The following is a 27,746-nucleotide window of genomic DNA, read 5'->3' as shown; positions in this document are numbered from 1 at the left end:
TCTTTGTTGTCTCCCCATTCTGACTATAACCAGAAGGTTCAGATGTCTAGTTGTGGGAGCCTGGAACATGTGCAGTGGGAGTTTTGCACCCCCCAAGTATCACTGAAGAGCTCTGATACCAAGACGTGCGGTTGCTGTGGGTTGGTGGGAACCACGCTCGCCCTGGTTCAGAGTCACAGGAGCTTAGTGTGGCTTTGTGTGTGCACCTAGAACATGGGTGGGCAAACTTTTTGACTCAAGGGCCACAAAGGGTTCTTAAACTGAACCGGAGGGCCGGAACAAAAGCATGGATGGAGTGTTTGTGTGAAATAATATAAATTCAAAGTAAAGGAGTGGAGGGGAGAGCAAGAGAACCCTCCGCTCTTTCGGCTCCGCGGGCCGGATAGAACAGCCAAACGGGCCGGATCCAGCCTGCGGGCCGTAGTTTGCCCACGGCTGACCTAGAATCAGGGACCCTGCCTGCGCCACGTTGAAACAGAGAACCCACTGGCGTGTGCCTAAAATCAAAGTCCCCTAGTGTGTGTCAGGAGTCAGAGGCTCCCTGTTCCCATGCCAACAATCAAGTATCAGAGTCTCTGTTGCTTGGTGCTACCTCGCACTGAGTATCAGGTTCCCTTTGTGCGCATGCGCCAAGAATTGGAGTCGCTGGCCTCTAGTGTGAATGTACTGGGAATTAGGGATCCTAGGCGTACACAATGAAGAATAGAGTCTAGTCACTGGTGCTCATTACTGTCTCTTGCGTGGAGATTCAGGGTCCCTGATCTGCCCGGGAGACCGGGTTGCACAGTCGCACTGTGTTCGCAGGAGGTCCACTTCTGCCCTACAGTAAATAGCCTTCTGTGTGCGCTTGCCCTGAATCAAAGTCAGGTGGCACTGCCGCTTAGTGTGTGTGTGGGGTCCAATCACACGGGTGTGCACTGTGGAAAACAAACTCCCCATGTCCATGCACCCAGGCTCAAATTCAGCGCTGCCCTCCTGTGTGGGCACAGGGTCTGGTCTTGGGGAACAAACTCCCCGGGTTCGCATGTTCAGGTTCAAATTCAGTGTAGCCTCCCTGCTTGGGTGCAGGGTCTGGTCATGGGAAACAAACTCCCCAGGTTCGCGCCCCCAGTCTCAAATTCAGCGCTGTCTCCCCACATGGGCGTGGGATTTCGTCACAGAAAACAATCCCCCTAAGGTTGCGTACCTAGGCTCAAATTCAGCACAGCCTCCCTGCCTGGGCATGGAGTCTGCGCAAGGGAAACAAACTCCCTGAGTTCGCACTTCCAGGTTCAAATTCAGCTCAGCCTCTCTGCTAGGGTGCAGGGTCTGGTCATGGGAAACAAACTCCCCAGGTTTGCACCCCCAGGCTCAAATTCAGTGCTGTCTCCCTGCATGGGCACCGGATCTGGTCGCATAAATCAATCTCCCCGAGGATGCGCAGCTAGGCTCAAATTCAGCACTGCCTCCCTGCCTGGGCGGGGAGCCTAGTTGCAGGAAACAAATTCCCCAAGATCACATGTCCAGGCTCAAATTCAATGCTGTCTCCCTGCTCTGTGTGGGTGCAGGATCTAGTCGCAGAAAACAAAATCCCCAAGGATGCGCAGCTTGGCTCAAATTCAACTCAGTCTCCCTGCCTGGGCGCGTAGACTAGTTGCAGGAAACAAATTCCCTGAGTTCACAAGTCCAGGCTCACATTCAGTGCTGTCTCCCTGCCCTGCGTGGGTGTGGGATCTGGTCACAGAAAACAACCTCCCTAAGGATACGCAGGTAGGCTCAAATTCAGCTCAGTCTCCCTGCCTGGGAGTGGAGCCTAGTCGTGGGAAACAAATTCCCTGAGTTCGCAGGTCTAGGCTCAAATTCAGCGCTGTCTCCCTGCCCTGCGTGGGCGCAGGATCTGGTAGCAGAAAACAGTCTCCCCAAAGATGCGCACTTAGGGTCAAATTCAGCACAGTCTCCCTGCCTGGGCACGGAGCCTGGTTGTGGGAAACAAACTTCCCGTGTCCAACACCAAGGCTCAAAGTCAGGTAGATCTGCCACTGCTTTGTGTGTGCAGACAACCTTATTGTGCGGCTGGGGTCTGGCAGTTCCTATGCCACTGCCGTGGGGGCGGCAGGGAAGGGGGATTGGCTTTATGACTCACAGAAATCTGCGGCTGGTGTGCCTGGAGTCTTAGTGTCCCTGGGTCTACAGCTGTGGTTGCAGGTCTTGTACCAGAGCGGCGATAGGGTCCCAGTTTGCTACCGAGACCAGACTGGGTGGTGGTCAAGCTAGGATCCTAGTCTCAAGCAGTTCTGTTCTTCAAGAGAGCATGGTCTCTGTGCCAGCGGTGTCCTCCCCGGAGTGTTTGCGGCGGCAGCGGGGTTTTGCCATCTAAGACTGCCTGGATTGGCAGCCCCTTGGAAGACCTGCAGGATCTAACTGGCCCTATTTCACTCACACACACACCCACACATGTCCACACACACCTCTATTGCTCCCTTAGTCTCTCACAAACTCTCCCTCCCTACCTTCTTGCCGGTCGCCATCTTATAAACTTCCATTGTTTCTTTATATATAAAGTAGAAGCCCTGTGTTCTTTTCCTTCATTAAGAATATTTTTTCTACAAAAGAATGACTTTTAAGATGCAAAAATAAATCAAATGGAGAATTTAACAATGTGTACTGAAGGATATGCTTGTTGCCTTTCTTATGTTTGCAAAATAATTTTAAAACAACCTTAGTATTTCCCAATCCTAAGAAAAAATGTGAAGAAAATTCACCTTTGATTCTACTCTCTTCACCAGCACCCACCTTCCTCCTCCTCCTCCTCCTCCTCCTCCTCTCCTCCTCCTCTCCTCCCTCCCTTCCTCCCTCCCTCTCTGTACAAAGGGATTGGCTCTATATCAGAGTTAGAAAATAAACATGTAGTTCTTCCTCATACCCAGGTTGTTCTTTTAATAGGCTTTTCTTCAAAATTTTTTTGCCTTCAGAACCTATAGTGAATGAATAAATAATGGCAGAGTTTCAAGTCCTACAAAGTGCTATAGACAGCTCTGAATCTCTGAAAAATGAAGCCAGGCTTGCTTCCAAAATCTGCTCCTAAGGTTAGTACTGGTCAACAAACTCCTGCTATCTGATTAGTAAGGGAAATCACATAGGAACTGTAAAGTAGGCTATTGTTTTCTGATTTTTTTCAATGTCTTTTTATTCACAGTTATGCTCACAGTCCACAGCAGTGTATCAGAAATTTTATGAAAAGTAAAATACATAATAGAAACAATGAGATATAAAACTTTTATCCCACCTTTAAATTCAGTGATTTTTTTTATCACACTTATATCTCAACTAGAGGCCCGGTGCATGAAATTTGTGCACTGGGGGGGTGTCCCTCATTCCAGCCTGCACCCTCTCCAATCTGGGACCCCTCAGGGGATGTCCAACTGCCGGTTTAGGCCCGATCCACAGGGATCGGGCCTAAACCGGCAGTTGGACATCCCTTTCACAATCCTGGACTGCTGGCTCCCAATGGCTCGCCTGCCTGCCAGCCTGATCACCCCCTAACCACTCCCCTGCCAGCCTGATCAATGCCTAACTGCTCCCCTGCCAGCCTGATTGCCCCCAACTGCCCTCCCCTGCTGGCCCGATCACCCCCAATTGCCCTCCCCTGCCGACTTGGTTGCCCCCAACTACCCTCCCCTGTAGGCCTGGTCCCCCCCAAACTGCCCTCCCCTGCAGGCCTAGTTACCCCCAACTGCCCTCCCCCACAGGCCTGTTCACCCCCAACTGCCCCCCGCTCCCTGCCCCCTGCTTGCCTGATTGCTCACAACTACCCTCCCCTGCCGGCCATCTTGTGGCAGCCATCTTTGACCACATGGAGGCGGCCATCTTGTGCGAGGATGTGAGGGTCAATTTGCATATTACATCTTTATTATATAGGATTGACACAGAGAGTAAGGATGGAGGCAGGCTTTATGTGTAGGCATCTAACTCTAGTGCTCTTGCCCTTGTCCCCTATACAAGCCTCACAGCAATCCCTTTTACTTATAAGCACTACATAAATGCTGGTTGCCATTGGAATTGAATTGGCTCTTCCATTTAAAGCAAGATAAGTTTTATCTTTCAATATATCCCCAAGGAAAGAGAAAATTGGACTTTAAAAACAAAGTATACCAAAAAGCCCACTTCAAATCTGAGACCTCGACCAATACAAATTGCAGGAAAAGGCATAGTGGGGAGTTTGTTTGTTTGTTTAATCCTTACCCAAGGATATGTTTCCATTGATTTCTTTTGAGAGAGAGAGAGAGAGAGAGAGAGAGAAACATCTATGTGAGAGAGACACATAGAATGGTTGCCTCCTGCACGTGCCCCAACCAGGGCCGGGGATCGAGCCTGCAACTGAGGAACGTGCTCTTGGCTGGAATCACACCCAGGACTCTTCAGTTTGCGGGCTGACATTCTATCCACTGAGCCAAACCAGGTAGGGCAAAACATAGTTTTGATTTATTTAGAATATCAGGATACGGTAAATTATTTTTGTAAAAAAAAATAATAATTAATGAATATAAACTTAGAGACCATGAAAGGCCACTTACATTTTCATCACACACACACATTTGTCCAAAACTAAGTTATTGCTAACATGTTTCTGGTTCAGCAGAATATGTAACCATAACAAGTCACCATTATATTTAACATTATCAGTAAACAGTAGTGCTATCCATGGTACTTTGCTTTTCAAGCTCTTACGTTAGTTTAGAGCTATGTCTTTGAAATGAATCATCTCTTATGCGGCATTCTTGCTTAATGCTCACAATGTTGACTAATACAAAATAAACTTGAATTGTCTTAATAAAAGTAAAAGATGATCCACATTTTCGATGAACAATACTTGAAAAAACTGGACCTAGGCAGGAACAAGTTGCTGATGAAGCTCTCAGTAATCCTTGAAAATAAAGATTCCAAGACCTATTGAACTTTCTGTCTAAATGAAAGTGTTTTTCTTTTCTCAAATAATTAGGGAAGAGAATAATATCAAGACAATAGCTATCAAGACAATCCACTTAAATTGAGGTTATGAAACTAGATTATCAAAATATATATAAGCAAGAGGCACTTTATTGGATGAGCAATTATAATTCAGTATTAAATGTTTTTTAAATACCTTCCTATTCCCCAAATTGTTTCCATATAATTGTTTTTGCTTTTCCTTTGAGTGCATTATAAAGAAAAACTAGAATTGTGAATACTACCTTATTAGCTACTGCACAGAAGAAAAGAATTGTTCCAATTGTTTATGATGAAGAGATGAGAAGTATTGCATCCTTCTAACACCACTCAGTTTTTTCTGCAGTGCCTTATTTGTGCAGAAACAAAAATGCAATAGACTACAGAAATCCCAAACACTACTTTTGAATTTATATGGTTTGTGCTCTATTAACTTTTAAAACAATTTGCTCCTCTTCTTAATACTAATGGCTCAGCACATCAATTTAAGAGAATTCTGCCCTGATGGATAGAGAGTCTGGATCTCAACAGGATTTTCTTTCTATTGGAAGCAATGAGAATTGAGGGGTGGGTTGGGAGGGAAGGGGATGGTAAGAGTGAGGGATTGCAAGAGAAAATATCATGAAGTGTTCTTAAGCCTGCAGGAATTTATGGGATAATTTCCATCCTCAAAAGAGATTTTTTATGCTCTTTTGTTGCCAGTGGTATCTTCTGTTGAAATGAGATAATTTCAGTAATTGCATACCTCAGAAGAGCAAGAGAAAAAAAGATCAACATTGGCACATTCCTTCTAAGATACCAAACTAAACAGATTGACAGCCTCAGTTAAGGACAGAGAAAAGTTCAAGCTTTGCGCATGCCATGCCTCAGATATCCTGTCATATATTGTTATAGGTTGGTGTTTATGTGCTTAAAACAAATATCTGTGTGATACAGCTACCCAAAACATGATAAAGGTGACTGAAGTTTACTGGCAAAGTACCTAAGGGAGCAGAATTTCTTTTCAAAATGTCTGAGTTAGAAGTATTTGTCAGTTACATGAAGAATGGTGCATGGGTGTAAAAATATTCCAAGTCTTCATAAAATGAATGGCGTCTATCTTTTCTGAGGATATAAAGTTGAGAAACCAAGAAGCTGAGCATGGAATGATGAAGTTGCTAACTAGTGTCATGAAATAAAAAGCTTTCAGGTTTCATTATCCAATTTTCCACACATGGTACACATTTCTTTTTAAATGTGTCTCTGATTGAGTTTATTATTCCCATATATGTCTCCATGGCATTTAAGAAAAGGCTGAAAAACTTTTATTAACATCTAAAATATGGCCCTTCTCACTGAAATGACATGAACTGCCCCCATCAAAAAACAAACAAACAAACAAACAAACAAACAAAACCAAGAAGCAGACATTGTATTTTTCATCAAATATTGAAATAGGGATTAACTAATAAAGTTAAAAAGGCAGTTTTTTCTAGGAGCCTATGGGAAGTGATTTGTATCTATCTAACAGAGATCTGGGCATCCTTGTTTGTGTATAGGTGTGTGTACACTTTCACATATTTTAAACAAAAATGCCATCCTGCTTCCAAAGCCCTGGACCTCTAAGCAAACTGACCAGAGCCCCTCCACCAGACACCACTCAGCAGGCCAGCCCAGGCCATGTAAAACCTGCTGACTTGCCCAGTGGAGGGCAGAGGCTCACTACCACATCCTCTTGTTTCCCCCTCACCTGATGTCTTTGGTGTTCTTTTATGTCATTCATGTGATAATTATGAGTTTATTATTCCAAAAATTCCACAGATTTTAACATCTATCTATCCAATAGTATATACCTGCTCACATACTTCTCTCAATCAAGAGTCTGCCTCAGAGTCCTCTCATGAGCTTGTCACCTTGACAACCTTCTGTGCTTACCCTGCTCCCCCTAGTTATGTATAATTTCACAGCTGCTCATTATAGTGAGACATGACAGTAGTTCATGTCTTATGAATTTCAGTATAGTCCTGGTAAGAATATAGAAATAAGAGAAGATAGGTTAAAGCAGCAGTTCTCAACAGTTTTGGTATCTCTGTATCCCTTAATAATCTTAAAAATTATTGAGGACCCCAAAGAGCTCTTGTTTATGTGAATAATGCCTATGGATATTTATTGTATTAAAACTGAGAGACTTAAAAATATTTATTTATTCATTAAAAAATCGCAAACTCATTACATGTGTCACATTAATAATGCATTTATGAAAAAATATCCTATGTTAACCACGGTGAAAAAAATATAATGAGAAGAATGTCATTATTTACATGTTGGCAAATCTAATGTCTGACTTAATAGTCAGGATTAAATGTAGATTCTGACCTCTCTTATCTTCTTCTACAGTTAGTCTCTTGTGATATCACACATCATATAGAAAATTCTACTGTAAAGTTTGAGGGAGAGTAATGAAGGCAAGTAAGTGTCATTTTAATGTTTAACCTCAATGATTGTGGAGTCTTTTACACTTCGTGTGGTATAACCCTGAAAACATCTCAGCATCCCTAAGCCATCCTTGGATTTCATTTTGAGCATCTCTGAAATAAAGGAATTTAAGAAAGGGACCATTGAGATTACAGAGCAGTGTTTCCTAAAGAACAGAATCCTTTTGAAGTAAAAATAATTTCTTGGACTCTCCAATGATCACTTAAATTATCTCCAAAATAATATAAGTATAAACTAAAAACAAGGTGGAAATTCCATTGTATAAGTATTTAGACAACTATTAAATTGAAATTTAAAATTATAAAGTAAATATAAACAAAAAATAAAAATTCTTAACATTGACTTATGTGACCGATGATTTTTGCTATAAAATGCCCCTTCTAAAATGAATATCATACTCACTGCTCTAGTAACAAGGTATGTCAACATGTTTGTGCCATCATGTGCCATGAATAACCTCTCTCTCTCTCTCTCTCTCTCTCTCTCTCTCTCTCTTGCTGGAACTCAGGTGCACAAAATTGAATAAATCATAATCTTTGGCTCATCACACATTGACATCATTAATATATTCATGGTCTTCTTTTATTAAGTTATCTAGTTAATGTTCACAATGTTATAAACGAAAGTAAACCCACCATTCAAAATAAAGTTTAGGATCTTGACAATAATATACTCTAACAATACAGCCCTCCTATTCCCACCAATGGCAACTATCATTCTAAAGTCTGTATTTACCATCCCTTTTGCTTTTAAAAAATATATTTCATATGCATAATTTTATATATGCCTTAACAGGTTTACATATTTCTAAAAAGTATATTATTTATTTTTATTGTTTTTAACTTCATAAAAGAAGACACATGATATACAATATTTGGAGACTTATTTCTTTATTTATTATTATACTAGAGTCCCAATGCATGAATTCATGCAAGGGGCTCGGCCCTCGCAGCCCCAGCTTCATCCAGAATGTTGTCCGGATGGTCATTCTGCTGTTCGGTCTAATTGGTATATTAGGTCTTTATTATATAGGATTGCTAACATCCATCCATATTCTACTGTGGCATGATGCAGCACTGTATAATATTCTATTGTGTGAATATGTGACAAACATAGTGCTGCTTTGAACATTCTTATTCACATCTCATAGTGTACATGTGTAAATAACTCATCTCTTCTACCATATTCCTCTATTCAAACCTCAGCAAAAGCAAAACCTATAGTATATCTAACATTAGATGCCCTTTTGGCTCAAAAACATTATTTATGTAATAAAAAGAGAGCATTATTGAGCATTTACTATATGGCAGACAATTTTCTAATATCTCAACACATCAACTCCTTTAATATTCATACCAAACTTATGAGATGGTACTATCATTTTCTCATTTTACAGGCAAGAACACTGGCAAGCAAAGACTAGAGTAAGTTACAAAAGATACTGCCAGCTCAGCTGGCGTGGCTCAGCTCTTGAGCATCAACCTATGAACCAGGAGGTCACAGTTCGATTCCCGGTCAGGGCATATGCCCAGGATGCGGGTTCAATCCTCAGTGTGGGGCGTGCAGAAGGCAGCCAAACATTGATTCTCTCATCATTGATGTTTTTATCTCTCTCTCCCTCTCCCTTCCTCTCTGAATTCAAAAAAGATAGATAGATAGATAGATAGATAGATAGATAGATAGATAGATAGATAGATAGATAGATATAGATACTGCCAGGATTCAAACCCAGGCAGTAAGGTTCCAGAGCTTGCTTTCTAATTACAAACACCATTATTCAACCAGACTATGATTACATTAATCATTTTAAGTTAGAATTGAAATGAAAACAAACATTTTTAAATCTGTATGTAGTTTTCTGAACATGCTAAAAATATATCTGTAGACCCTAGTCTGAGAAATAATGTTATCATGGAATGACTGATTGGACCTTCTCCACAATCTAGGACTTAAATCAAATTTATTGTTCAGTAGTAGAAATGCAACTAACACTGGCATAAAATAAAATAATTTATGGGCTTACAGATGTGGGAAGGATGTAGAGCAGTCAGAGAAAAAGAAATGTTGCTGGAGAAATAGACACAATGATACTTGGAGACTTCAACACCCCTCTTTCAACAATTAATAAAACAACTAGATAAAAATAATCAATGTGAATAAGGGAAAAATTCAACAGCACAATTAGTTAACAGGATCTAATCAACATTTATAAGGCATTCCACACAACAACCCTTCACATTAAAATCAACTGATTTATCTTATATTATAAATGAATCTTTTCCCAAGAATGACCTACTATCATCAGGAGTGGTCATTTGAAAAATATTGGTTCTCTGAGTAATGCCAATCTCCCAAATGTTGGCACATTTCATTACACAGTATGAAAATTACATTTGTTAATACCATCAATTATCTTTAGGAAAAATCTTTAAGCATTGGCAAATACAAGTTTTCCAAAACTCTAATTTTTGTTTCAAATTTTGGTATTTATCATTGGCAACAAATATGGTTATTTTCCTTGAAATCACAGGCTTACATTGTTCCATATTCTAGAAAATATCTCCAAATACTAAGTCTAAATAACTACACTTTTCTCTGCCAGTAATTTTTTTCGAGTAAAAATGGTATTACTTGGAAAAAGCAGCTATTTTAGCGCACAACTCCAAAAATTAAATAAATGTTATTCCTCATGACAATATTGAGTATGCAGAAGTACTTCATTTGGTAGAAGTACTTTTTATTTGGTCACAAAGAACATTAAAAAAGGTATTCAAGTATCAAGTGTAATAAAGTTATTTTTACTGCCACATCTATGACATTCTTAAGTAAAGATGGCATTAAATTTTTTTTTAATATGAGTGGATGGCCAGGAAAAAAACAATGATTATTATTTTTAAATATATTTTTATTGATTTCAGAGAAGAGGGGAGAGGGACAGAGATTGAAAAATCAATGATGAGAATCATTGATTGGCTGCCTCTTGCACACCTTCTACTGGGGATTGAGCCCGAAACCCTGGCATGTGCCCTGACCAGGAATCGAACTGTGACCTTCTGGTTCATAGGTCAACACTCAACTACTGAGCCACACTGGCCGGGCTACTATTTTCTTTTTTTAAATCCTCATCCGAGGATATGCTTTCACTTATCTTTAGAGAAAGAGGAAGGGAAAAGAGAGAGGAAAAAAAAAATCAATGTGAGAGAGAAACACCAATCGGCTGCCTCATGTACTTGCCCAGATCAGAGATGAAACTGGAAACCGAGGCATGTGTTGTGACAGGGAATTGAACCCCCAACATACTGACTGACACTCCAATCAACCAACCCACCCAGCCAGGGCAAGACAATGATTATCAATATAATTTCAAGCCAGCAAATTTACCCATTATTTCTTTTGCACCAATACTGCAGATAACAACACATTGAAATGGGAAAATAATGTCTTAATATTATTATTAAAACTAGAGGCCTGGTGCAAGAAATTCGTGCATAGGGGTGTGTGTCCCTCAGCCCAGCCTGCACCCTCTCCAATCTGGGACCCCTCGAGGGATGTCTGACTGCCTGTTTCAACCCGATCCAGGTAGGATCGGGCCTAAACGGGCAGTCGGACATCACTCTCACAATCCAGGACTGCTGGCTCCCAACTGCTCACCTGCCTGCCTTACTGACTGCCCCTAACTGCTTCTGCCTGCCAGCCTGATCACCCCCTAAACACTCCCCTAACAGCCTGATTGATGCCTAACTGCTCCCCTGCCAGCCTGTTTGCCCCTAACTGCCCTCCCCTGCAGGCTTGATCGTCCCCAACTGCCCTCCCTTGCAGGCCTGGTCCCTCCCAACTGCCCTCCCCTGCTGGCCTGATTGCCCACAACTGCCCTCCCTTGCAGGCCTGGGTCGTTCCCAACTGCCTTTCCCTGCTGGCCATCTTGTGGTGGCCATCTTGTGTCCACATGGGGGCAGCCATCTTTGACCACATGGGGAGAGCCATCTTGTGTGTTGGAGTGATGGTCAATTTGCATATTACTCTTTTGTTAGATAGGATTATTAGATAGGTTAGTAGTCATGACTTCATGGACCCCCTCACAGGGTAAGAGAAGCAAGCCCAGGTTTCAAGGGACCACATTTTTAATAGCAACTGCTCTGTTAGAATAAATAATTTGCTCCTTTATTAAGCTAGTGTTTTCAGGCTACTAGAACAAAAACTAGCACATAGTGGGTTTTCAACTGATAATTGTTGGATAAAGAATGAATGGATAAATGGAAAGAACTAGTATTTTAGATAAAGAAATCCAACTTGATGAGCTCTAGATCATCCATGTTGTAAGGCTCCCCCCTCAAAAAGATATATTCAGCCCTATGTTCATTGCAACATTATTTACAAAGATAAATGATTCACCCACAAATTAGTTAATGCACCTTATTTCATATTGATTAAACCATGAAAAACAATAGTTCTAGTTTGAGGTCTAGAATATAAAGTCAGATGCAAATAAAGAAATACACATAGTATGGATACAAAACAGATATTCAGGCATCCAAATTGAAAAAAAAGTAAAACTGTCATTATTTGCAAATGACATGATACTATAGAGAACCCTAAAAATTACACTGAAAAACTATTAGAACTGTTACATGAATTCAGTAAAGTAGCAGTATTCAAAATTAATATTCAGAAATTGACTGTATTTTTATACACCAATCAGAAAGAGAAATTTTTTTAAATCTCATTTACAATTCCATCAAAAGGAATAAAATGCCTAGAAATAAATTTAGCTAAGGAGATAAAGACCTGTATTCAGAAAACTATAAGACACTGAAGAAAGAAACAGAAGATACAAATAAATGGAGGGATATACTATGCTCATGGATAGGAAGAATTAGCTGTTAAAATGTGAATACTACCTAAAGCTATTTATAGATTCATTGCAATCCCTATCAAAATACCAATGGCATTTTTCATAGAACTGAAATACATAATCCTAAAATTTACATAAAACCACAAAAGAGCAAGATTAGTCAAAATAATCTTGAGAAAGAAGAACAAAGTTGTGCTATACCGAGCTACACTACAAGGCTATAATAATCAAAACAGCTTGGTACTGGCATAAAAACAGATACATAGATCAATAGAACAAAATAGAGAACCCAGAAATAAATCCATGCCTATAGGGTCAATTAATCTATGAAAAGGAGGCAAGAATATATACTGGGGTAAAGAGAGTCTGTTCAATAAATGGTTTTGGAAAACCTGGACAAACACATGCAAAAAAATAAAAAATAAAAAAAGAAAGAAAAGAAGCCCTAACTGGTTTGGCTCAGTGGATAGAGCGTTGGCCCACAGACTGAAGGGTCCTGGGTTCAATTCTGGTCAAGAGCGTGTACCTTGGTTGTGGGTTCAATCCCCAGTGGGGGGCATGCAGGAGGCAGCTGATCGATATTTCTCTCTCATCAATGTTTCTAAGTCTCTGTCCCGCTCCCTTCCTCTCTGTAAAATAAAAAAAAAACACATATTTTTTTAAAAAGGAAACAGAAAGAGAGAAAAACTAGACCACTTTCTTACACCATATACAAAAATGAAATAAAAATGGATTAAAGATCTAAATGTAAGACTGAAACAATAACATTCCTAGAAGAAAACATAGGCAATAAACTGACACTGATCTTACTAATGTGATTTTTTCCCTCAATATGTCTCCTTAGACAAGGAAAACAAAAGAAAAATAAACAAATGGGACTACATCAAACCAAAAAGTTTTTGAATGGCAAAGGAAACCATCAACAGAACAAAATGACAACATAGAAAATGGGATAAAATATTTGCTACTGATACACCTGATAAGGGGTTAGTATTCAAAATATGTAAAAACCTCATAAAACTTTACACCAAAAGACAAGCAATTCAATTAAAAAATGGCAGAGGATGTGAATAAACATTTCTCTAAAGAGGCTAGATGGCCAATCCTATATAATAAAAGCCTAATATGCAAATTGTCCCCTTGACCGGGAGTTTGACCAGGAGTTCGACCGCTCGCTATGATGTGCGCTAACCACTAGGGCAGTGTGGACCATGGTGGTGTCAGCGACGCAGTGCTGGCAGTGGGCAGCAGTGGAGGTGCTGCGAGTCCCAGTGGGCCTCAATGAAAGTAGGCCCTGGGCAGGATGGTGGAGCAGGTGAGCAGGCGGAACCAGGCCAAGGCAGATGGGAGCAGGGCCGCTGCCTCGTGCCCAGGCACTGAGGGAGCCGGGCGGGGACCCGATGACTCAGGCAGAGAGGGCCGTACGGGGGGCCCAGGGACCCAGGTGCTGCCCAGGGCCCAGAGGTCAGCTGGGACCTGCCCTTCCACGCTAGATGTTCGTGCTTCAATCGCCTGCCAGGCCTAGGGACCACACCCATGCACGAATTTCGTGCACCTGGCCTCTAGTAGACATATAAAAAGATGTTCAACATCACTAATCACCATGGAAATGCAAATTAAAAATACAATGAGATATCACCTCACACCTGTCAGAATGGCTATCATTAATAAATCAACAAACAACAAGTGTTGGTGAGAATGTGAAGAAAAGGGAACCTTTGAGCACTGTTGGAGTAAATGCAGATTGGTGTAGCCACAATGGAAAACAGTATGGAGGGTCCTCAAAAAATTAAAAATAATACTAGTATATGACTACTTCTGGGTATGTATCTGAAGAAATCCAAAACACTAATTAAATGTAGATATATGCACCCCTATGTTCATTGCAGCATTATTTACAATGGCCAAGGTATGGAAGCAACCGCTGTCCATGGATAAATGATTGGATAAAGAAGTATAGTACATACAATGGAATATTACTCAGTCATTTAAAAAGGTAAAATCTTACCATTTGAGACAACATGAATCGACCTAGAGGGCATTATGCTAAGTGAAATAGACAGAGAAAGAAAACCATATAATTTCACTTATATGTGGAATCTAAATCAAAATAAATGAAGACACAAAACAGAAACAAACTTAGAGAGAACAAAATGATTGTTGCCAGATGGGAGGGTCTGGTGAGATGAGTGAAAAAGGTGAAGGGATTAAGAAATACAAAATGCCTGGCCTGTGTGGCTCAGCAGTTGAGCACTGACCCAGAAACCAAGAGGTCACCCGTCCAATTCCCAGGCAGGGCACAAGCCTGGGTTGCAGGTTGCGGGCTCCATCCCCAGTAGGGGGCCTGCAGGAGGCAGCTGATCAATGACGTTATTGCTCATCAATATCTCTATCTCTCTATCCCTCTCCCATCCTCTCTCTCTCTAAAAATCAATTAAAACATATTCAAAAATGAAAAAGAAATACAAAATGGCTATTACAAAATAATCTCTGGGATACAAGGTACAGTGTAGGAGAAATATAGTCAATAATATTGTAATAACTATGTATGGTGTCAGGGGTGTTCTAGACTTATTGAAGAGGATTATTTCATAAACTATATAACTGTCTAACCATGATGCTGCACACCTGAAAATAATAAAATATTGACTATCAACTGTAATTTAAAAAATAATATTCATAAGTCATTATGGAAACCCTGAGTTCTTTTTCATTTCAAACTTCCATATAAGTCCATAGGAGATGGTAGTAACCCTTTTTTATTATTCAGAAGAATCAGATGATAAATTCATTATAAAAATGTGGGCTTTACTTTATAATTACTTTATAAGAATCAGTTAAACCAGATTATCCCAGGAGAGAAAGAAAAAAAAAAGCTATAACAATATCCCTTTGGAATTATTACCCAAACATCTAATATAGTTATTATGATTATCTATATTTTTGTTATAGATTAACTGACAATAGACAACACTCTGTGTATTAGGTTTTATTCTTTAATAAACTGTGTGCGTGTGTGTATATATATATATGTGTGTGTGTGTGTGTGTTTATAAAACATGGCACTTAACCTAAAACACAGGGAAAGAGAGTCTTTTAGTTACATAAGTAGCTATTAGAATAAACAGCAAGATTCGAAACCTCTTTTGAATGGCCCATCAACCATTCACAGGCAGCAGCATATAGTCAAGAGTTTGGGGTTAGAAGGAACAAAATCATGTTTGGAATTCCAGCTCCATTCCCTTCCAGCTCTGTAAGCCCCTAGGTGAGATTTTGATTTATCTAGTCCCAAGTTTCCTCATGTATAAAGGGAAATCATAACATTAATTTTATTTTTAAAATTTTTTGTGGGTTTCCAATGAAGTAATGGATGTAAAAGTAGCTTATAAATTTTAAGGAAAAGATGAACAGATAGTAATATTAATTACTATTTTTCCAATTCAGATTAGTTATACCTGAACAATCTTCTTAAGTTATCCATATTGGGAAAAAGGTTCTTAATTATGAATATTACACTAACAAAAGAGCCTCTTAATTTTGAATATCAAGAGTATTGAAAATTTAAATAATAATTTCCTATCTTCAACTTGATGAGCTCTAGATCATCCATGTTGTAAGGCTCCCCCCTCAAAAAAAAACCAAAAAAAATAAATAAATAAAAGGAAACAAAAAAGAATTTAAGATCTATGATAGCAGATGAAAAAATAATTAATTTAAATATACAAACCACAGAAAGAACATCTATTAGACATTTAATAGCTAACTACTCTATATGACCACATTGAGGTAATAATATTTTTGCATGTAAAGTGTGTCTATCTATAATGTAGTCGATTATCTCCCACTGCATGAGATCATTTCCAACATATGCATATGAGAGTAGTTAACATAGTATATTATTTGTTTGAAAGTAATAGGTACACGAATGTATTCTACTATACTGACATACCTTTAATGACCCAGTGTTTCTGAAAAGGATCATTAGGACTTTGAACTAGCAATAGTGTATGAATGCTTCAGTATGCAGTACTGATTCGTTTCTTAGAATAAATGCATTGGAAAATCTTTCTTTTTATTTTATTTTCCTTACAAATGCAGGGGCGGGCAGGGGATGGGGGATAGCTATAGATCTTTTCTTGTGTTAGTCTGAGCACCCCTGTGGAGAGGATCCAAGCATAAAGTTTCCTTTGAAGTGAATGGAATCTCCACACTCAGGTCAGCTCTGAGGATATATAGAGTTGAACAAGAAACTGGCCTCATGAAGGAGAAATTAGCATTTAAATGAGGCTAGGCTTAAAAGAAAATTTGTATAAAAAAATACTAAGATTTGAAAACTAAGATACAATCTTTTCAGTAATCCTAGGTCAAACTGCCTTGAATCAGAAGCAGGTCTTTCTTCAATCTAACACAAAGAAAACAACAATAGAAAATGTTCAAAAAGCTTAAAGATTGGGTAAAAAATAGGGGTTCTATATCATATTGAAATATCACAGATGCCAAGTATCCCTACTTTGGATACACATACAAGTCTCGCAACATCCTTGGATTATTTGTGTCCCAAATCCTAATTTTCATTCTGTATTTAATACTTGTAAACTGGCAGTGTAAAAAAAAAAAATAGCCATCACAAAACAGTATTCCAGTTAAGAATTCAAGCACAAATCTTGCTGATGTAAGTAAACCCAGCATAAGAAATACAATCTTTGAATGCAAACTGTATCATCCACCTGTAAAACCAAAACAGAAACCAGAATCAGAGTTATTTCTGCAGTATCCATCATTTGTCAATCAAGAGCTAGCCTTTGAATAATATTCCTGTTCAAGACACTGTGCTCACTTAAGTTTGTTATGGTTCCTGATTTTGATGTTTACACATAAAAAGATAGTTATAAGGCAGTAACAATTGAGCACCAAAAATTCTTTGAGAGAAGAGAGTCATATAAGCTAAGATGGCCTGAAAAGGCTTTCTAACCAGTTCTAGAAAGATGGAGAGCATTTAGCTCAGTGGATGGAGTGTTGAGGTCCATAGAGAGGTGCCCAAGCAGAGATTTTGCCAACAGTTAGGAAGACTGAGTTTGGAAGATAAAAAGGAGACCAAATGGGCCAGCAAAGGGTCCTGTTAGTGCCTGGTGAGAGATAAAAGAGGAAAGGAAGGTTGAGATCAGACGGTAGAGGTCTCTCCATATCAGATCTCTCATAGCAAGACTCAGACACATAAAATCATATGTTGAAAGGGACAATGGTGATGATCAGGTCCAACTCAGCAGTTAACCCTTGATTCCCTCCAGCACTCAGGATAAATTGTGGTCCAGCTTCTCTGCTTGATGAATGATGCATAACTGGTGGGCATATTGTTCTGAAAGCAACTCCTTAAACCCTGGCCTTTTCTCCTTGCATACATAACAATTCATAATATGAACCTCCAAATTGTGTTTTAATAAATGACTGAATAACATACTCTTACTGCTAGGAGACTTTGGAGAATGCAAATGGAAATAGCCAGGGGAGGAATCATAGAAAAGGAAGACATCAACAGACTTGGAAGAATAGGTAGCACTTAGAAAGCAGAGAGGAAAGGAATGGATTCTGGGCAGGGAAGTTTTAGGTGCAAAAGCTCAGAGGCAAAGAGAACATGCATCCAAGGGGTAAAGACTACAAAATTCAACCTATTTAGGACAAAAGTTTTCACTGAGAAAGGTAAATATGAAAACCCTCAAAAAGATGTCAAAAGAGTTTGGATTTGTTGATGTAGATAATAAGTTGCTATTGTGGAGGGAGAAAAATAATTTTAATTCTACCCTTCTAAGTTCTTCTGGTTGATCTAATAATCAAATTGACATGAGACAGATTGACAGAAAAAAAAAAAACACCCAAATTTATTACGTATGTACATATGGAATCTCTGTAAGAATATGTGACCTGAGGCCCTGGCCAGGTGACTCAGTTGTTTGGAGCATTGTCTCATACACCAAAATGTTGTAGGTTCCATTACCGGTAAGGGCACATAACTAGGTTGCAGGTTCAAACCCCAGTTGTGGTGCATACAGGAGGCAACTGATTGATGTTTCTCTCTCACATTGATATTTCTCTCTTCCCCCCCTCTCTCCCCCCCCCCCTTCTTCTCTCTCTAAAAAATCAATGAAAACATATCCTTAGGTGAGGACTTAAAAAAAAAAGAAAGAATATGGGAGTGAGGACAAATCAGGTAGGTGAGTTCTAAATGCCATTCTGGATTAAGGAGAGGAAGGAAAGGGTCTGGGATTTCAAAGGCAAAGTAGGCAATTCACAAGTATATGAAAGAGTAAACATTTGGTAAACTAATTCTTGCCAGGCCACCCAGAAACAATGGGACAGAGAGGGAAGTCTAACAAATAGACTTTGCTAGGTTACTCCCTGTCTGCCATACTTAGTTCATATTATGCTAAGATGATAGCTCCCTTTCAGCAGGTTTTTCTATCTGAATTCTTTTAGGCAATTAAGGGCAAGTAGAAGGCTCTTCTTGAATTTTTTCTTTTCTGAAAAATAACCAGCTTAAAATAATCAATAGCCCCCAAAATGCATAATTTGGATGGCAAAACTCTGTTTCTCCACACTATAGTAGGTTCTTGTATAAAATTAGCACTCAGGACATGAGGAAAACATATACTGAAACTAGACTAGACTAATGGTAGTGGACAGGACAGGTTAATTTAGAGAAAAACTAGAGGAAGAAACACCACTTAAGAGTATTTTTCATTATAAAAAATAATAAGGATGAAATTATTGCAACCACCTTAGGAAACAATGGCATCAATTCATAAAGCTCCACAGGCACATACTCCATGGCCCCGCAATTCTGCTAACTTCACATAGTCCCCAAAGAAACTCTCAAATATGCACCAGGAAACATGTGTATGAATGTTTGCTCAGTATTATTCATATCAGTAAAATCCCAGAAAGCTTTCAAATATTCATTAAGAATATAATACATTGTAGCCTGTTCAGATACAGTAATGAAATGAGTGAACTACAGCAATGTGAGAACCACCAAAACATAAATTAATTAGGAAAACTACAAACACGCACACACTGGGATTGGGATCCAGGAATCTAAAATTCTCCCTCTTTCCCTCATTCCCTTTTTATCTTCCTTTCTTCATCATATATTATATTCAAACTGGATTGACAGGAAGGGCTGCCTTTTATCATGTTCTACTTCCCAGGCATTCAAGGCCTATTTCAGGTCCCACAAATCAGTCCTGCTGCTGCCCCCTTGCCTCACCCTCAGCACTGCTTACCTGGGCTGCTCTATAGGTCACAGCATCATTCCCCCACTGCTGCAGATGTTGCAGATGTCTCTCACAGCTCTTCTCTAAGCATTGACCCACACTCTTCCCTTATTCTCTGAAACTCAGCAAAGCCAGTATGGGGTTGAGAAAATGAACACAATGCAGACAGGGAACTTTAAACTTGGATATTCATGACTGCTGCACAGAGAGTCCATTACTCATACCCCTACACAACAATCTTCCTACTGATCATCTCTCTCTGATTGCTCTGCTGCTGGTACCAATACTCTGCCATTGACCAGAGTATACTTTGACCAATTCCTCCATACCTGCTCTAGGTATTCAGGCATTCAATGTCTCAGGTGCTATTTCCTGATGAGGTTCAGCCCTTTATTTCAGGAGAGTGAAAATGCCCACTTGTGCATCCACCTAGCACAAAACCCTCTTACAAAAGGTCACAGCAGAGTGCCTGGTGCTCAAGCATCAAGAAATTGCTGGTATTTTAAAATAGTTTTTCCTTGTAGCCATCAATATTCAGAAACACAGGGGTCTAATCTCAAAGCACTTCCTTGCATTAATTTTTGCATTTTTTCATAGAATAATCTCATTATTTTTAAAAGAAACTTGCAGTCCTCTAGGCCAACCCCTCACTGTGTATTGGAAAAAGACTCAGAAAGGAGAAATGATGTGTATGTCACACAACTCATTAGCCATAAATGCATTATAATAAGAATCAGGTATTCTGACTTCCTATATGCTACTTTGAAAAGACTATTTTCTATTCATGATAAAAACAAAAATATTCAACACCCTTATGTGGTTTTTTCTTTGCTGCTAAATATAACTGGAAAATCTATGTCATTCTTTATACATCTGGGGATTTTTCTTGTTGAAACCAAATCTCCAATGCTATCCCACTAAGAACCTAAAATAGAGACTCAAATCTACAGCTGCAAAGTGAAAAGAAATTACAAATATGACGAGAAAAAAACTATTTTTGAGGAAATATACTTCATTTTTTCATTTTCAAGTCACTGAAAAGAAACAGAATGCTATGGCAAAGGTTGCTGTAGATTATGCCTTTTGAAAATAGCACTAATCATTTTTTCCAACAATAATGTATTACATGCTTATTTTGGAAAATCCATAGTAGTACAGTAGTCCTCCCCTTATCCAAGGGGGATATGTTCTAAGACCCCCAGTGGATGCCTTAAACCTCAGATAGGACTGAAATATATATATATGGTGTTTTTTCTCTATACATACATATCTGTGATAAAGTTTAATTTATACATTAGGCACAGTAAGAGATTAACAACAATAGCTAATAAAATAGAATAATTGTAGCAATATACTGTGATAAAAGTTATGTGAATGTGGTCTCTCACTCCCTCTCTCTCTTTCAAAATATCTTATGGTACTGTACTCACCCTTCTTCTTCTTGTGATGCATAGCTGGAACCATTCCATAAACATGGTGGCTGTCATCCAGGCTTTCTGATTATGTTGCCAGAACATGGGCAGATAAATTTTGTTTTTGAGAGCCTCTGGGTTCTTTGCCCTGTACACTACCCTGGCTTTATCATATGCCCTGTAGCATTGTCACAAAGTCCCAGAGTTCATCTGTCCTCCCGTGTCTGATGCCCTGGTGCCTCCTTTGCATTTTGTGAAGGTACATTCTGTTGGGCATCTTACCCCAGAAGAGCCAAGTTTCATGGCCACTCAGCTTCTCCCACTCTGCCAGGAACGTGCCAGTAGCTTCACCAGCAGATGCAGGCACTCTAGTAATTATTATTTTTTCAGTTCAAACCTACCCCTGAATCTCTGTAACCATCCGTTACTTGCAGTTAATAGCTTGGTGTCTCTTCTTTCGGGATCCCTTGCGGAAGTCTTCGTAGCGTCCAATGTTTTCCAGCATAAAACATTGTCGTTAATGGAAACACATTCTCTGTCCATGTCTTCCGCCCATACATATAACACCTTTTCCATCTTAACTAAGGCACTTACCGCGCAGTGAGAAGGCAACTTTTGAAGTATGAGGTACAACAGCAAACTAGCATGGAGGTCTTTTTTTTTTTTTTTTTCCTTCACAAGTTCATGAAGAGAAGATTCGTTCTTACTATAGATCTTAACAACCTCAGCGTTCGATTTTATTTTTTTTCTCATTAAGTGGAAACCTTTCACCTTTTCACTAAAGGGAAGAAACACTTGACAGTTTCTCTTTGGCACATCTGAATGGCCAGCACCACTACTCCTGTACTTTAGAGCCATAATTAAGTAAGATAAGGGCTACTTAAGCACGAGCAGTGCGGATACCCACAGCGGGTCTGACAACCCGGATGGTTGCTAAGTGACTAACAGCCGTAAAGCCTGTGCTGCCCGGATGGGCTGGATTCACACCAGCTGCCCCGCCAGACACCGCGCCAGCTACCGCGAGACTTCATCCCCCTTCTTAGAACAGCCGGCAGTGGAAAACTCATGAATTGTTATTTCTGGAATTTTCTCTTTAATATCTTCAGACTGCAGCTGGCCGAAGGTAGCTAAAACCACAGAAAGCAAAAACCACAGAGGAGGTACTACTGTATAAGGTATCTTTTAAAATATAATTGAGATCATACACTCAAGACTTTTCAAAGAACATATCAGTCCTAATATTTACATGTATTAATAAGTCCTTGCACATTTTTCACTTGAAATAATGTGGGGTTCCCACTATTTGTTAGGAAGTTAAGTCTATCTGGCAAGAGATTAACTGAATTTCTTCTTCTTCTGATTTTTATTTTAAAGAGAGGACGGGAGAGAGAGAGAAAAAAAAAAAAACCAAAAAACCCCAACACATTGATGTGAGAGAGAAACATTCAACGGCTGCCTCCCATACATGCCCCAATGAGGAATCAAACCGCGAGTTTCTTCTTATTATTATTTTTTTAAATTAGAGCTTGTGCCCTGGCTGTGTGGCTCAGTTGGTTGGAGCATCATCCTTTACATCCCAAGATTGTGGGTTCCATTCCAGGTGAGGGCACATACCTACATTAAAGGTTCGATTCTTAGTCTGGGGGGCGACAGCTGATAGATATTACTCTCTCACATCTCTCTCTTTCTCCCTCTCCCTCCCTCCCTCCCTGTTTCTCTCTAAAAAAAGGAAAAAGAAAAAGAAAGAAAAAAGAAAAATGAATTAAAACATATCCTCAGGTGAAGATTTTTTAAAAAGCTGGAGACATTTTTAAAAAGTGTTGGGAGACATTGATTTCCACATTCAGGAGCTATGCTAGCCTTCACCTTTGCCATACCAACAACTTTCTTTTTATTATTTTTTTATTTTTTTAAGGTTTAGCCACTAATTATTTATTTTTTCTTTTAGATAACATTTCTAGAAGTTTTGGTGCATCTACTAAATAGTAGGTCTTTGCTGTGATTTCTTCCCCTTTAGTGCCATACCAACTTCTTACACTGCTAGGTAGTAACGTCTTCAATAAGGCAGAGAAGAAATGCAGTGTTTACTTAGGCTTTACTTGGCCTTGTAATCTCTACTGTCCAAATACTATTAGCCTATTCAGGTCCTCCAATATATCCATTTCCTAACAATGTATTTCCATTTCCTTCTTATATCCCTCTATTTCACCTCACTCTTTATCCCATCATACTAAATTTTGCATGGGGAAAGTTTTTATGGCTTATACTATAGCCTTATAGCATAATATTATATATATAAAAAAACCCATCATGTATTCTTTGGGGGGGGGGGTAAATTATTTTCATCCCACAAGCACATTCAAAGTGTAACTACTTATATGAAATTGCCAGCAGTATTTAAAACTCCTTTTTTCAGAGTCAAATATTTGGTTTTTCATTAGCACTGAAACTACATAAAATTGATGATCCTGGTTGTCCTTGAAATTATTTTGTTTCTAGACCTTGGACTTTATAGAATGAATTAATTATAGCATGTACCTCTTTTTTTTAACTGCTAAATTGGATAATGGTTTAATAGCTCCAGGGGATTACTTTTGTGATTTTAAGGTTTATAAGATTCACTCTTCCCCAAGTCCATTTTCCTGCATGGATCTATGGCTTTGATTCTAGTAACAAACCCACCAGAATAAGAGCAGGCCATGGACTGTCACTGTGAGCCAGCCTTGCTGTCTTAGCCACAAAGCTAGGTAGGGAAAACTTACCTTGTTAAACCAAATGAACAACTTTCTTGATTTAAAAAAAGGTAAAAAAAAAAAACAAACCTGCACCTAATAAGAGTATCAGTTAACATTAAAGTGGAGTGTATCCTATATAATAAAAGGCTAATATGCAAATTGTCCCCTCGACAGGGAGTTCAACCAGGGGGCAGGGCCAGCTGGCCAACTGCCTGTGGCCCCTCCCCCTGGCTAGCCCCACCCCTCATCAGCCCCCCACCCTAATTGGGGTGGGCTGGCCAGACCCCACCTGTGCACAAATTCATGCACTGGACTTCTAGTTAAAAAATAATGTTTTTCTAAATTTGATGTTTATACTCTACCAAAGGCTACCCTGATTGCACATAGAAAAACACTGAGGGAATTAAATGAACACCTATTCTCAGGCCCCACACCCAGGGAGTCTTGATTGTTTGGTCTGAGGCAGGGTTGAGGCATCAGAATTGTAAAGCTGCCCGGGTGACCTTAATCCTGAAGTCAGGATTGAGAATCACTGTCTAGCTAGCCACTAGATTGAAATGTATTTTTCTCTTCTGAATAAAGGGAGTGTGTGAAACTAGAAGGAACAATTCCTAGGTGATGTGGGATGTATGTATCATAATTAGGCCCTCTAAGTGTCAACCACAGTCTGGGCAGGAACACCTGTGGAGCCAAGAATTAAAAATGAATGATGCCCTTTGTACCATAATGATAATGCATTCTACTCTCTGGGAAGCTATTAAAATATTCCTCTTAAGAGTTTTTTTAAGCCTCTTTTAGTGTCACAAGAGAAAGTAATATGAGGTTTTTCAAGAAGGCTCTGTGTACTTAATCTGGCAGAGCTCTCTGCAAAATATTTTGGTATTTTATTTATGTGTGCATCATGCAGTGAAAGGGGAGAATGGGAGCTTGCCTGAAAAAAGAGACAGAAAGAGGCTTCACATTTGCATTACATCAAGGAAGTTTGACTTGGCCTAACTACCTCTTATTGCACTTTTCAATTCTTGAGGTCTATTTGGTGCATAAATTTCCTTAGCGTCTAGCCTCATTTAAATGATAATTTATGTCTTTGGAATGCCATTTCTAGCCTTGTTCTTCTGCACACCCGTGGAGCTGATCAGAGTGTGGTGATCCGTTTGTTTTCAAAGGAAATTTCATGTTCACATTTTCTCTACAGGGGTTAGTAGAGGAAGACAAGAAAATAGTCCCATAATGTTTCAGCCAGTTATTGAGGAAACTTTTTCCTTCCATATACATCATAATAGGCAATTGAATTAGTACTCCAGTAGCAAAGGGTTTGCTGTTTCATACTCCTATAGTTTTTTCTTAACACCATGAAATTAAAGACATGGCAGTGTGAAGCTGAGTATTTCTGATTACTTTCAAATAAGCAATGTAGTAGTATATTATTTCTTTTATGTGCCTTTATAGCACATGGTGTGCAAGATAATTGACTCCATGACAGATGTCTATATTTCAGAGGAAAATTTATTTGTGAAAGAACATACATATATTAGAACAAACATATATAGGATTATTCATTATGTTGTCCATAGGTACTTTTTGATGACTTACAAACTGAAATTAATATTTTCTTATTTTTCTGAACATTCATAAGCAAATTGGACTGTTTCATATAACCAATTTGAAACGTATTCTACTACTTGTATGTAACCTTCTGTTCTCAGTCAACGTTGGGTACTTTTAGATCTTATTTGAAATGCTGAAGAATGAGAAAGGATGCACTTTTATTTCTTTCTAGAGAAGCCTGTAGGCCTGTGCATTCTGCAAGTTAGCCAGGATAAGTTATGTCCATTAGACCTATCTTTACAGTAAAATAGCGACTAAAAAGGTCTAAAAATAAGAAGTTTAGGAAAGATTCTCCATGGATCATCCTTTACTTCTCAAAATGTCACTCTTTTCCAAGACAAACACTAGCAGGCAACAGCATCTGCAGTCCCTAACACTTTTGTGTGAGGTGGATTGGCTTGGAAAACTTGCAATATTAGGTGGACAAGGCTGCTGCAAAGGTAAATTGAGAAAAGGGAAGGACTGCCCGGCTGGTGTGGTTCAGTGGTTGAGCACTGACCATGAACCAGGAGGTATTGGTTTCATTCCAGGTCAGGGCACATCTCAAGGTTGCAGGCTCACTCCCCAGTGGGGGATGTGCAGGAGGCAGCTGATCAATGATTCTCTCTCATCATTGATGTTTCTATCTCTCACTCCCTCTCCCTTCCTTTCTGAAATCAATAAAACTGTGTTAAAAAATAAAATAAAAAGGAAGGATATGGAGACATGTCCACCTCCATCTACTCTGTAACACTGCCTGAGACCAATTCTGCTGCCTGTAAATAAATTCTCCTATTCTTTTTGGCTCCAATAATTTTTCCTGAGAGGGGGGAACTTGAACCTTTATCCTTATCAGCTGACTGGACACTTTTTGCAACATGATTTTATCATTAAACTAATAGAGGGATTGCCATATCCAGAAAGAATTTAAGTTTAATAAGGTTCCATTTTAGAGATGATTTTTCTTTTAATGAGAAGAAGAGGAGACACTATTTAGGTAGGTCTCTTCTAGCCTCTTAAACTTGCAATGGCTTAGCTTTTTGTGCACTAGAGCCGTGGTCGGCAAACTGCGGCTCGCGAGCCACATGCGGCTCTTTGGCCCCTTGAGTGTGGCTCTTCCACAAAATACCACGGCCTGGGCGAGTCTATTTTGAAGAAGTGGCATTAGAAGAAGTTTAAGTTTAAAAATTTTGGCTCTCAAAAGAAATTTCAATCGTACTGTTGATATTTGGCTCTGTTGACTAATGAGTTTGCCAACCACTGCACTAGAAGAAAGACGGGAACAAAAGGAGATTTTACAATGAAATTGGAGGTAGTCTGTACAAAAGTAAAACTGGGACACTGAGGACTGGTTTTGTAATGACAGTGCTAGAGTGCAGGGCCAACCTAAGGTGAAGCAGAGCCCTGAGGCCAGGAGAGAGCAGTCTTCTCAGCGATAGAGTGGGCGTGGTTGGCTCCATTCCACAAGTCCATGTTGAGCTTGTGTGCTCAGCAGCTGGTCTACACACAGCCTGGAATGCCCTGCGGCTGTGAAGTCAGATCTGGGCTTGGTGGTGGCTTCTTCAAACACACTTGCTCTCTCTCTCTGTCAGTGCAGATGAAGCTGTGGCTGTGCCCATCAGGACCTTGAAGTTATGAGAGACGGTTGCCATCAGGTAACACTGAAGTGTTCTCCCAGCCATTCTCCCACATTTTAAGGCAAACATGTGGTCACCCACAGAACAGGAAAATTATCTTGACATAAAAATGCACAGAATAGAGCTTAAAAATAACCATCACCACAGCCTTTATACTCCTGTCCCTCCCCATCTCCTTCTCCTCTCACCAAAAGTGACTTCTTATTTAAGGGAGGGTCCCAAGTGTTTGCCTCAGTTAACCCAGGTCAGGAGGGAGGAATAAAGGCCTTAGGGGATGACTAAAGCAGAACAGCCTGTGAGATGTAAATTGACCCAGCTGTTTCCTTGCATCTTGTCAGTGACCATCACTTCCCAGGATGAATTTCTCATCACTGGCCAAGAGCTTGGAGGTCATCAGCCTTCCTTGGAATTGAGTATGGGAAGTGGGGCAGGTGAAGGCATGCTCTAGGTCCTGAAGTTTATCCAGGACTCTCCGTTGCTAGCTGGGAATTCTGTTGGGAGGCCATCGTTTTCCAGCCTACCCACTGCAAGCAAGGATGGTTTCCCTACAGAGAAATTGTTCTTTCTGAGAGTTCCCTTAAGGCTGGAGGGCTTTGTCTCCTTCATTACAGCCTTTCTGCCGCGCGTACTCATTAGGTTCCACTTTCCTTCCTTGCCCTCAGTCCACTGGCTTCTTCTTCCTCATATTCAGCGTCCTTCCTTCCAGCCTGCTCCCGGCCCCCACCCCCACTCGAAGACCCCAGGAGGAGGAGGCGCCGAGGCACTGTGCTAGAGATTCCTGCTAGGAGCTGGGATGGGAGAGGTTGGGAGAAAGG

Source organism: Plecotus auritus (genome assembly GCF_963455305.1).
Source record: "Plecotus auritus genome assembly, chromosome: 7".
Lineage (NCBI taxonomy): Eukaryota > Metazoa > Chordata > Mammalia > Chiroptera > Vespertilionidae > Plecotus > Plecotus auritus.
Note: the sequence above shows the minus strand (reverse complement) of the source record.